The sequence below is a fragment of the Camelina sativa genome, chromosome 17 (assembly GCF_030686135.1).
Source record: "Camelina sativa cultivar CO46 ecotype springtype chromosome 17, ASM3068613v1".
In the NCBI taxonomy this organism is placed as follows: Eukaryota; Viridiplantae; Streptophyta; class Magnoliopsida; order Brassicales; family Brassicaceae; genus Camelina; species Camelina sativa.
The window spans coordinates 21,491,774-21,503,839 of NC_141896.1; the positions used below are offsets into that span (position 1 = coordinate 21,491,774).

Genomic DNA, 12,066 nt, shown 5'->3' on the forward strand with positions numbered 1-12,066 from the left:
TGTAACACAGCCAGTTAGGGCTAACACTTGCTGTTTGTTTGTTTTTTCTTGTCATCAGAGAGATTCCTCTGTTTGAGTCGCAGACTCTGTTTCAGATGCAGAGTCAAATAAAATTCAATATGCTTATACTAATACTAGTTAACCTAGTAATGATTCAGATTCATAATAAAACTATCACTGAATCTATAAGTTCACATAAAAGATTTTTTTTTTTTGAGAGAGTTGAAACAAACATTTCTATGGATATTTATGGAGTTGAAGCCGAATATATAGATTTCAACTCCTTCACATCCTCAGATCAATCTTGTCAATGTGCATAAGATTTTATTTCGTAGCAGTGATTAGTGACTATGTAATAAAGTCCTCAATGGTTGCTGGAAGTTTTGCATTTCATAGATGTAACATCGACGAAAGCTATCATCATAATTCTTTTTTTAGATTTAAAGTTATCTTATCTAATCGATTTCTTTCTTGCGGTTCTACTCTAAATATCCCCATAACGTTATCCAGGGTTCTCTAGATTCACTGATGAATAAACTTCTCAAGGATGGTGCCGATTTAGACCCAAGTATGTTCAAAGGAAATGTGAACCAGTTCACCTAAGACTTCTGACAGAAAGATCCTTAGGACATCTCCAACCCCACTCTATTTTAGAGTCAAAACTCTATTATAGAGCAACATTTGCTCCAACCCTACTCTATATTTTACTTTAAAATAGAGAAAATGATGGGATTGCTCTATATATAGAGTAACTCTATTCTCACCTCTATTTTTTTACACTACCTCTATTTTCAACTCTAAAATAGAGTAATACATTGGAGAAAAACAATGCTCTATTTTAGAGTTACTCTATTTTAGAGAAAAAAATAGAGATATACATTGGAGATGGTCTTAATAGAAAATATGCCAATGTCACCTTCTATGGTGCAGATAAAAAACTATGCTCTCATTGCAAGGTACAAACGCTTAGCCTATTTCAAAACTCCATGAGTCTTGTCTTTTGTTCGTTGCTTAATTAAGGATCATTTTTTTATTTGTCCATGATCAGAAAAAATATCGGATCAGACAGATTTAGAGCCAAAGAGGAAACCATAGGAAAAGATACAGTAGAACCTCTATAAATTAATACTCTTTAAATTAATACTCGCTATAAATTAATAAATTCTTCCGGTCTCGAGTTGGGCCGGTGTAAAAAATGACACATTTCGATAAATTAATAAGATAATATTTTTTTTTGGAAATCCTATGTAAAAATATAGTCCCATCAATGTCATAAATTAATAATCAAATAATATTAATATATATATATATATATATATATATATATATATATATATATATCTAAGAAAATCTAGTGAAATACTGAAATATGACTCTATTGTTGTTTGCATATTCTTGAATTTGCATTCTTATTGGAGCTCATCTCTAATATCTTTCATTGTCGTATTCTCAAATCACATCCAAAAATTACGAAGAGTTCTAAATGAGATAATTGCTTCTTTATATGTAATTGGTTTTAAAATTACCGTAATATCTTATTCAACTTCATCATTACCATGAATGATACTAGTAGAAGTTTCTTCTAAACTCTAAACTTCTAACATCTATCATTTTTACTTAAACTCTAAACTTAGCAATTACAATAGACAAGATTATAAATTAAGAAATTTTTTTAAAAATATGAATCATAACAAAAGTATCTTATTCTGTAATACATAATTTTCAAAATTATGAAAATTAAAAATCTCTTCATTATTAATTTATCGATAAATTAAAACTTCTTTAAATTAATAAAATTTCATGGTGACCTTATTAATTTATAGAGGTTCTACTGTATTGTAAATCATAACAAATGAATAATCAGACTATTGATTAGGCGTTTTGATATATCTTATGGCCATATGTGACAATTTTAGCTATAAGCCAGTCGAATGATAGTGCTAAACGAGACGAAAAAGAAAACATAAAACAAACTAAATAAAACAAAAGTATATATAGCGAAGCCAGCATAACGATAGAAAAGGTTAGCTGATAATCCGTACATGTTCTTCACGGATTGAGAAGACTTGGAGAGGTCGTGAGATGTACGCCGTTTGGCCTCTTGGGAACGAAATTTTGGACTAGTTTTAAAAGGCTTGGCTTGAGTTGCATTGCATCGTTAATGCTAAGATCTTCTATATAGTCTACAAAGGCGTAAACTTTGGAATTATGATCGGCCAGAACACCTTGGATTTCAACACTTTGGAGAGTGTTCCTTTCCGGACATAAAATGGATTAGATGCATATTTCATTGACAAAAAAAATGTCACCGGTAGCAGTCATCCCAGAAACAGAAAGATCCCCTTTATGTATAGCAACAATACTCTCATCGCACAAAGTGTAGGCATATTTCGACCATTCCTGTTTATCAACATCCTCTAGAACCCACAAACTCAACTCAACAAGAAATCCACCATTAGGAGCCAACCTCTTCATAATGTTAATCCCACCTAATTTCCCCTTATAGTTTATCAATCCATCAAAACCGTATTCTACGCCTATGTACTTGAATTTCTCATACCTAACATCAAAGCAAACTATCACATCATCATAATCAACATCATCAAAATCAACTTGATCAACTTGATCAACTCGAGCTGAGTAATACAAAACCCCATGGATGCAAATATTTTCCCTACAAGGGAGATGTTCAAAAGGACACTGGATCGTCCTCCACCTCAGTTCCTCAGTTCCCAGTATTAAGATATAATGACTTAAATAAGAAACACTAATGACCAATACCTTAAATTCCTTGTAAAGAGGATCAAACCCTAAATAGCTATTCCTTGAAATACCTCTAAGTTCAGGTAGTTCAGGTAAGATAACATACTGTCCTGTGAGAGGGTTACACATCACACGCTTTGCATCTTCATCTTCCCTTGGGATGAATATATTACGAAAATTACACGAAAATAGATAAATCCAGAGGCATAGCTACAATCGTAATCGCTTGTGCCTTTAAAGAAGTTGGTATGAAAATCAGTGGCGGCTACTACAAGAGAAGACTTCTCATATGGATTCTGAGGCTGAGGCGTTGAGTAAAAACTCCAATCAAGGTGTTGGCTGACCACAAATAAGAGAGGTGGACGAGCCGAGGACTTGGTTATAAACAACTCGGTGAAATCATGACGGTAAAGTGTGAACGCCCATAGCGCAACGACACCTACCGATTGATTTTGTAGACAATCTCGAGAATATCTCGATAGCGAGATCATCTGGAATGCATGGAATCAAAAGTTTTTCTCCTAACCATGGTCGGACGCAGAAACATATTTTGACAATACAAGTCGCACAGACTCGCTCTATAGATATATGTATCGTTGAGGATTATTATAAAAAGTTCGACCTAACTAGATGATGTTTATTTATCTAATTAAGAGGGGGTGGTGGACTTGAACCTATTCAGGATCGGCATTAACCTAAGGCCCAAGATGCATGGACTTTTAACCATCCAATTTTTTAATATACTTTTTAGTTTTACTTTTGTGTTGATCGAAAAATATTTTGATGGCAAAACAAGGTTTGCAAATTCAGCAATTATATGGTGAAAACTGAAAACAAGTGAGGTTGGTAAAACCCTTGATTTGAACAACTAGGTTCACTCCAAAATTCAGAAAAAAACCCTTGAACAAAAGGGGTCCAGAAAAAATGTGATAGAGTCAAACAAATTCATTTCACTTAGGGTCTAAAAAAAATATTGAGATGGGACTGAAAACAACTCTCCTCTCATATTTGTGTTCATATAGTAAAATTGGTAATGTTCAAACAACATTGTGTTCATATAGTAAAATGTAAATGTGTCCATTCAAAGAGGAGCGTATATGCTTGGTTTAGCATCAAGAAGAGTGGTTTAACGTTCTGATCTGGAGTGTGAGAAGTAACAGAACAGAGAGAAAAGTATCTTCAGGATGATTAAATCTAAACTCTTCCTCGGCTTCAGTGACAAGAGTTTGAAAAAAATTAAGGCAGGTTCAAGTAAGAGATTGGCACGGTGCATCTTTCCTTGAAACATATGTTACTGCCAGCTTGAGCTAATTTTTTCCATGTGAGATTATTTTCTAGTTGATTGCGCTCAGAAATAATCAAAGCAAACAAGAATACAATAGAGAGGTCTTAAAAAACTTATAAACATTACTAGAGAAAGGAAAAAAAAAATGCTAAGCAAAAATAGTGGTAAATGAAAAGTCACGGCCAAAGTAGCATAGAATAATCAAATTAGCCAACAAAAAAGTCGACACCTAAATTACCCTTATAGTTTATCCAAAGCAATTTATAAATGTCATGTACTTGATCGCGACCACAAAGGAACTTAACATCAATAAATTTGAATTCTCAGACCTAACATCAAAACAAACAATCACATCCTCACACTTTTCATCACCACCACCATCGGAAGTTTGAACAATTTTGACAGCGAAGTGATACAAAACCCCATTGATGCAGTTATATTCCCTTAGCATGAGAAGAAGGATAATGGGTAAAGGGACAATGGATCTTCCTCCATCCCTTTTTTACAGTTCCTACTGTCAGAATTTCATGAAGATCAGAACACCATGGATAGGCAATGAACAATGCCTTGAATTGCTTGTCAATCTCGGATCATACCCTAAAAAAGTTTTGTACCTCATCAAGAAAGGTAAGATGGTGTACTCTCGGGTGATACGGTTACATAAGACAGGCACTGCATCCTCATCCTCCTTCTTTGAAATCCGCACGCTAGAAAAATAGGTCAAACCAGTGGTAACGCAGAAAACATCAGTTCCGATAATTAATGAGATCAGTTGGGATGGAATCTGAATTTTCTCCTCTTTTCATGATCATTGTGTTATACTTGGTTATCTGATGGAGAGAGAGAGTACAAAACATCCCCTAGGGCAAACATCAGTTTAGTTTCGGTTTAAAGTCATAAACCAATCAGTAACCTTTGTTATTCTGTTTTACTCGGTTCATTTAGTTCAGACTGAGTAAAACAAATCGATTTGACCTAAACGTACCATCACGTGTCTTCCAAGTTCGAAACTTGTTGTGGTTTCACGAAACTGTGGCGTTCTTTTATTTTCTAGGTACATTTGATGTGGTAGTCAATTTGTATGTTTCACTTCTTGATAAAGAGTGGAATTAGCTTAGAGGATACAATTGTGAAGAATGACAGTGGTGGTCCTGCTATGGACGTCATGCTACGCCTACGTTGTAGACTTGTAGTTGTTCTGTTAAGAAACAGAGTAGATAAGAATAAGTTGGTATTTTTGATTATTGATGATTTGCATGCGGTCTCTCTCACAATGAGTCAATGATGTAAGAGTCTTGGAATATGTTTTCTCTCAAGATAGTGAATCGTTTGGAATCTTCTAACCAAGTTTTGTTATAAATATTCGTGGGCATTACGTTTTCGGTTTGTTTCGTTCATCTTTAGATCCGAGAGATCAAGATTCTAATAGTTGGAGAAGCAAGAATGTTCTATGATATTGTTGTAGCTCCAAGTTATACTGCTAATTAAGGTCTTAAGTCCTGAAAGAAAAATCAAAAATCTTGAGCTAGGCGATTTTATGAAAACACAATGTCGACAAAACATTCACTTGCTTCAGATTTCCAAGTAACGTGTAACACAATTAGGGCATGTAAGTCAAAACCAGAAAAAAAAAAAAAAAAAAAAAAAAAAAAAAAAAAAAAAAAAAAAAAAAAAAGATTGTAAGGTAAGCCACAAACAGAGTGATATGGCTAGGTGGCTAACACATTTTGTAATATTGTATTTTTCACTAGTCATAAGGGAGATTCCCCTGTTTTTAGTCGTAGACTTTGTATCAGATGTAGAGTTAAATAAAATTCAATATGCTTATACTAAGAGCATTCACAATGGTGATACTCACTTACTGAGTGTCAAATGAATTTAATATTAATTGTTTTTGCATAATTTAGTTAAATAATTAAATTATGCTTGTTTTTTAAATTAAAACCAATCAGAATGAGGCACGTGGCACATGAGTGTCTAAAGAATGTCTCAAAGTGTCTTAGCGCAGACACGGGATCACATTATTTCTCCTCTTTTCCTTTTTTTATTATTATTTTCTTTTGCAGACACTACCTAAAGATGACCAATGGGAATGGTGTAAGACGTTCTAACCTAGTAAATGATTCAGATTAATATAAATTGACATAAAAATTAAACTTTTTGACTGTTGAAACTTGAAACAAACATAGCTATGATTCTATTTGAAGGATCGCCATATTAGCAGAAGACAATATCACCTTTTATGGATATCAAAAGCTTGTCCTATTTCAAACTCCATGAATATTGTCTTTTGTTTCATTCTTTAGAATCAGCTTTTTGATTTGTCCATACACAGTTAATCAAAAAAATATTTCGGATCAAACAGATTTAGAGACAAAGAGGAAACCACAGGGAAATATATTGTAAATCATAACAAATGAATAATCAGACTATTGATTAGGCCTTTTTGATCTTATGTGACAAATTTAGTTAAAAGCCAGCAGAATGATAGTGCTAAACGAAACGAAAAACAAACAAAACGAAACAAAAAATAAAATAACTAAGCCAGCAGAGCGTAAGAGCAGGTTAGCTGATAATTCGTACTTGTTAGGCTCCTCGCTCTTCACAGATTGAAAAGACTTGGAGAGGTGAGCAGATGTACGCCTACGTCGTTGTGGTTTTGGCCTCTTGGGAACTATATTTTCGCCTACTAGTTGTAAAGGGTTTGACTTGAGTTGCATTGCATCATTAACACTAAGATCCTCTACATGGTCTACAAAGACATTAACTCTTGAATAACAATAAGCTCCTCCAACACCTTCGATTTCACCTTCGATTTCAAACACTCTGGAGAGTGTTAATTTCGGGATTAAAATAGAAAACATCAAACAGTGCAGACGCAGATTTCCTCGCCAAAACAATTTCACCTGAAGCAGTCACCCCAACAACGGATAGCTTCTCTTCTTTGACCTTAAAAACTTCACTATGATCAGCCGACAAAGAGTAGACATAGTTGGACCATTCAGGCTTCTCGACATCTTCTAGAACCCTCAAAGTCAACTTAAGAAGATATTCACCATCATAAGCATAATCCAAATGAAGCCCACATAATTTCCCCTTATAGTTTATCATCCCATCAAAATGGCCTTCATAACCGTTTGCTAAACGGTCAACGAGCTTGAATTTCTCAGATCTAACATCGAAGCAAACTATCCTTTTAGAGCATCCATTAGGATCATTAGTATCATAAACATAAGCTAAGTAATGCAAAACCCCATTGATGCAAACGCTGTCCTCAAAACCCCATAGACAATCATGTGTAAAAGGACATTGGATCTTCCGCCACCTCAACTCCCCAGTTCCCAGTGTCAAAATATAATGATCTGTATCATGACTAGACATGAACAATACCTTGAATTCCTTGTTAACCGGATCAAACCCTAGGTAGCTATACGAAGCACCTCTAAGTTGAGGTAAGATCACATACTGTCCTGTGAGAGGGTTACATATCACACGCTTTACATCTTCATCATCCCTTGGGATGCGCATATTATGAAAATAGATCAAGCCAGAGGTATAGCTACATTTGTATTCGCTTATGCCTATAGAGAACTTGGTATGAAACTCGGTGGCGGCTACTACGGGAGAAGACAACTTCTCATATGAATTCTGAGGCTGAGGTTGAAGAGTTGAGTAAAATCTCAACTCACTGTATTTTCCTACCCCAATTAAGAGACGTGGACGAGCCGAGGACTTGGTTAGAAACAACTCGGTGAAATCATGACGGTGAAATCCTGACCTGATTGGAGCCAATGAATTCCACAGCTTCGACACGCAGCGGCACCTAGCGATTGATTTTGTAGTCAATCTCGAGAATATCTCGATGATGAGCTCATCTGGAATGGAATCAAAAGTTTTTCCACTAACCATGATCGATCGAACAGGAGGGAGATACGTATAGTTTTGGATTAGTTTTATTAATAAAAGTTCGACCTAATTAGATGATATTTATATATCTAATTAGGAGAGAGTTGTGGACTTGAACTTTTCAGAGATTGGCACTAACCTAATTAAGGCCCAAGAAGCATCGGCCTTTACATGGTCATTAATTATATCATTTCATTGGTTTTATTTCTTTGGATTCAATTTCCATCTCAGATATTAATGACTGTTTTGCTTGACTACCAAACAACATCATCGACTCGTCAAAGAAGAACCGCTTGGTTTAGAGGAAGAGTAACTTAAATTTTACATTGCTATGATCATCATTGATGGCAATTATTACATCTCTGTATTGAACTTTATTTAGTGGACAAAAACGAGGATGAGAAGGGAGTGGTGGTTCAAGTAAAACTCTCAGCTCTTGAGGCCTTTTTTAGAATTAAAAGTAAAAAATACATTCAGTAGCTAGTGTCTTGCTGATAGCCTAGCAAGTGCAGCATCTCTGTATATATTAGCTGGTTACGTGATCTACAAGACTATTTTAATCTTCTCTAAAAAGCACAGAACATCAAATTTTGAGTATGATGATCTTGTTCTAGGTGAGCAACAGAACAACAGTCCTCACTTAATGATCTTCTCTAGATGATGTTGATGTGCTCTGTTCTGGTAGGCGTATAGATGTTGCAACATATGTTGTCTTCATAACATCAAACCTAAGATTCTCTATATGCATGGTCTACAAAGTAGTAAACTGTATGATCATTAAGTGAGGACTGTTGCAAAATTTATTTATTTCGATAATCATCATGTAAAACTGAAACCGCCCATTGAATTGATTAGATTCAAACTCTTTCTCCGCTTTTCCGAGAAGAGTTTGAAACTTAGGCTTGAAAAAAGCAAGAGACTGGCACAAATTAGCGATTATAAACAGCTCTTATTTCCGGTATCAATCTAGTAATTTTGTAAAAACAATGTCAAAGGAAACAAGAATACTATTAAGTACTTTCAAACAATAACATAACGAAGAGTAAAAGAATCTGAAGAAAACACAATGTAGATAAAACTTTAATTTGCTTTCAATCTTCCAAGTAACGTGTAACATAATTAGGGAGTGATATGGCTAAGTGGCTAACGCTTTTTTTTTTCTGTCATCAGAGAGATTCCTCTGTGTTAGTCTTAGTCGTATACTCTGTCCCACATGCAGAGTTAAATAAATTTCAACAGGCTTATACTAACACTATTTAACCTAATAATGATTCAATTTTATATTAAAAATGTAGTTGAAACAAACATTTCTATGGATATTTGTGGAGTTAAATTACAAGCTTACATTGAAGTTGAAGCCATATATATAGATTCCAACTCAAGTCCTTCACATTCTTAAATCATTCTTGTCACTGTGCCATTAAAACTTTTGGCTACGTTTTCAGTGGTGAGAGCTCCTGGTATGGTTTAGAAACATCGTTCGGAAGCCAGAAATTAATTAATGTGGGATAAAACATTAGTGCATGTCAAAACCAGAATGAAAGAAAAGAAAAAGAAAAAAAAAAAGAAAAAAATACTAACAAAAATTGTATGATAAGAAGCCAAACGGAGTGACATGGCTAAGTGGCTAACGCTTTTTGTATTGTATGTTTGTTTCACTTGTTGTCATCAGAGAGATCGTTGTAGACTCTGTTTCAGATGCAGAGTTAAATAAAATTCACTAGGCTAATGCTAATACTAACACTTTCTAGCCTAATAATGATTCAGATTTGTACATAAAAATGTAGTTTTTTTGAAAGTTGAAACAAACATTTCTATGGATATTATTTCTGGAATTGAAAGCTGACATTGAAGTTGAAGCCATAGATTTATATTCAAACTCCTTCACATCCTCAGGATCATTCTTGTCACTGTGCCATTAACCTTTTTGCCTGCGTTTTCAGTGGTTAGAACTCCTGCTATGGTTTACAAACATTGTTGAGGGAGCCTTGTCGACTTGTTCGTTTTGAGATCAATAGTGATGGAGCCAAAGAGGAAACCACAGGAAAATATATTGTAAATCATAACAAATGAATAATCAGACTATTGATTAGGCATTTTGATATATCTTATGTCCATCTGTGACAATTTTAGCTATAAGCCAGTCGAATGATAGTGCTAAACAAGACCAAAAAACAAACAAAAAACAAACTAAATAAAACAAGAATATATATAGCTAAGCCAGCATAACGATAGAGAAGGTTAGCTGATAATCCGTACATGTTCTGCTCCTTGTTCTGTGACTTGGAGAGGTCGCGAGATGTACGCCGACGTCGTCGTGGTTTTGGCCTCTTGGGAACGAAATTTTGGACTAGTTTTACAAGGCTTGGCTTGAGTTGCATTGCATCGTTAACACTAAGATCTTCTACATAGTCTACAAAGGCGTAAACTATGGAATTATGATCCGCCCGAACACCTTGGATTTCAACACTTTGGAGAGTGTTCCTTTCCGGACTGAAGTAGAAGACATAAAATGGATTAAATGCATATTTCATTGACAAAACAATGTCACCGGTAGCAGTCATCCCAGATATAGAAAGACCCCCTTTATGTATAGCAACATTACTCTCATTCCACAAAGTGTAGGCATATTTCGACCATTCCTGTTTATCGACATCCTCTAGAACCCACATACTCAACTCAACAGGACCTTTAAAAGCATACCCCACCTTAATGTTAATCCCACCTAATTTCCCCTTGTAGTTTATCAATCCATCAAAACGGCATTCTACGCCTATGTACTTGAATTTCTCAGACCTAACATCAAAGCAAACTATCACATCCGCATCATGTAGAGCTGAGTAATACAAAACCCCATGGATGCAAATATTTTCCCTACAAGGCAGATGTTTAAAAGGACACTGGATCGTCCTTCACCTCAGTTCCCCTATTCCCAGTGTTAAGATATAATCACTATAATAATAAATACTCATGACAAATACCTTAAATTCCTTGCAAAGAGGATCAAACCCTAAATAGCTATACGAATAGTTATGCGGAATACCTCTAAGTTCAGGTAAGATAACATACTGTCCTGTGAGAGGGTTACACATCACACGCTTTGTATCTTTATCTTCCCTTGGGATGGACATATTACGAAAACTACGAAAATAGATCAATCCAGAGGCATAGCTACAATCGTAATCGCTAGTGCCTTTAGAGAAGTTGGTATGAAAATCAGTAGCGGCTACTACAAGAGAAGACTTCTCATATTGATTCTGAGGCTGAGGCGTTGAGTAAAAGCTCCAATCAAGGTGTTGGCTGACCACAAATAAGAGACGTGGACGAGCCAAGGACTTGGTTATAAACAACTCGGTGAAATCATGACGGTAAAGTGTGAACGCCCATAGCTTCGACACGCAACGACACCTACCGATTGATTTTGTAGACAATCTCGAGAATATCTGTGGAATGGAATCAAAAGTTTTTCTCCTAACCATGATCGGACGCAAACACATATTTTGACAACACAGACTCACTCTGTAGATATGTATTGTTTAGAATTATTATAAAAAGTTCGACCTAATTAGATGATGTTTATTTATCTAATTAGGAGGGGGTGGTGGACTTAAACTTATTCAGGATCGGCATTAACCTAAGGCCCAAGATGCATGGACTTTTTACCATCCAATTTTTTATATACTTTTTACTTTTATTTTTGTGTTGATCGAAAAATAAAAAACAGAGTAGACTTGTAGTTGTTCTGTTAAGAAACAGAGTAGATAAGAATAAGTTGGTATTTTTGATTATTGATGATTTGCATGCGGTCTCTCTCACAATGAGTCAATGATGTAAGAGTCTTGGAATATGTTTTCTCTCAAGATAGTGAATCGTTTGCAATCTTATAACCAAGTTTTGTTAGAAATATTCGTGGGCATTACGTTATCTGTTTGTTTCGTTCATCTTTAGATCCGAGAGATCAAGATTCTAACAGTTGGAGAAGCAAGAATGTTCTATGATATTGTTGTAGCTCCAAGTTATACTGCTAATTAAGGTCTCAAGTCCTGAAAGAAAAATCAAAAATCTTGAGATAGGCGATTTTATGAAAACACACAATGTCGGTAAAACATTCA

General features: G+C 35.0%; 3 pseudogenes; all 3 read right to left on the reverse strand.

Moving 5' to 3' along the window:
- Positions 1-1,912: 1,912 nt before the first annotated feature.
- LOC147924143 (putative F-box protein At1g30930 pseudogene) lies at positions 1,913-4,474 on the reverse strand (annotated as a pseudogene).
- A 1,946-nt stretch (positions 4,475-6,420) lies between these two features.
- Positions 6,421-7,972, reverse strand: LOC104759573 (putative F-box protein At1g30930 pseudogene; annotated as a pseudogene).
- A 2,042-nt stretch (positions 7,973-10,014) lies between these two features.
- On the reverse strand, positions 10,015-11,462 carry LOC104757485 (putative F-box protein At1g30930 pseudogene; annotated as a pseudogene).
- Between the last annotated feature and the right edge of the window lie 604 nt (positions 11,463-12,066).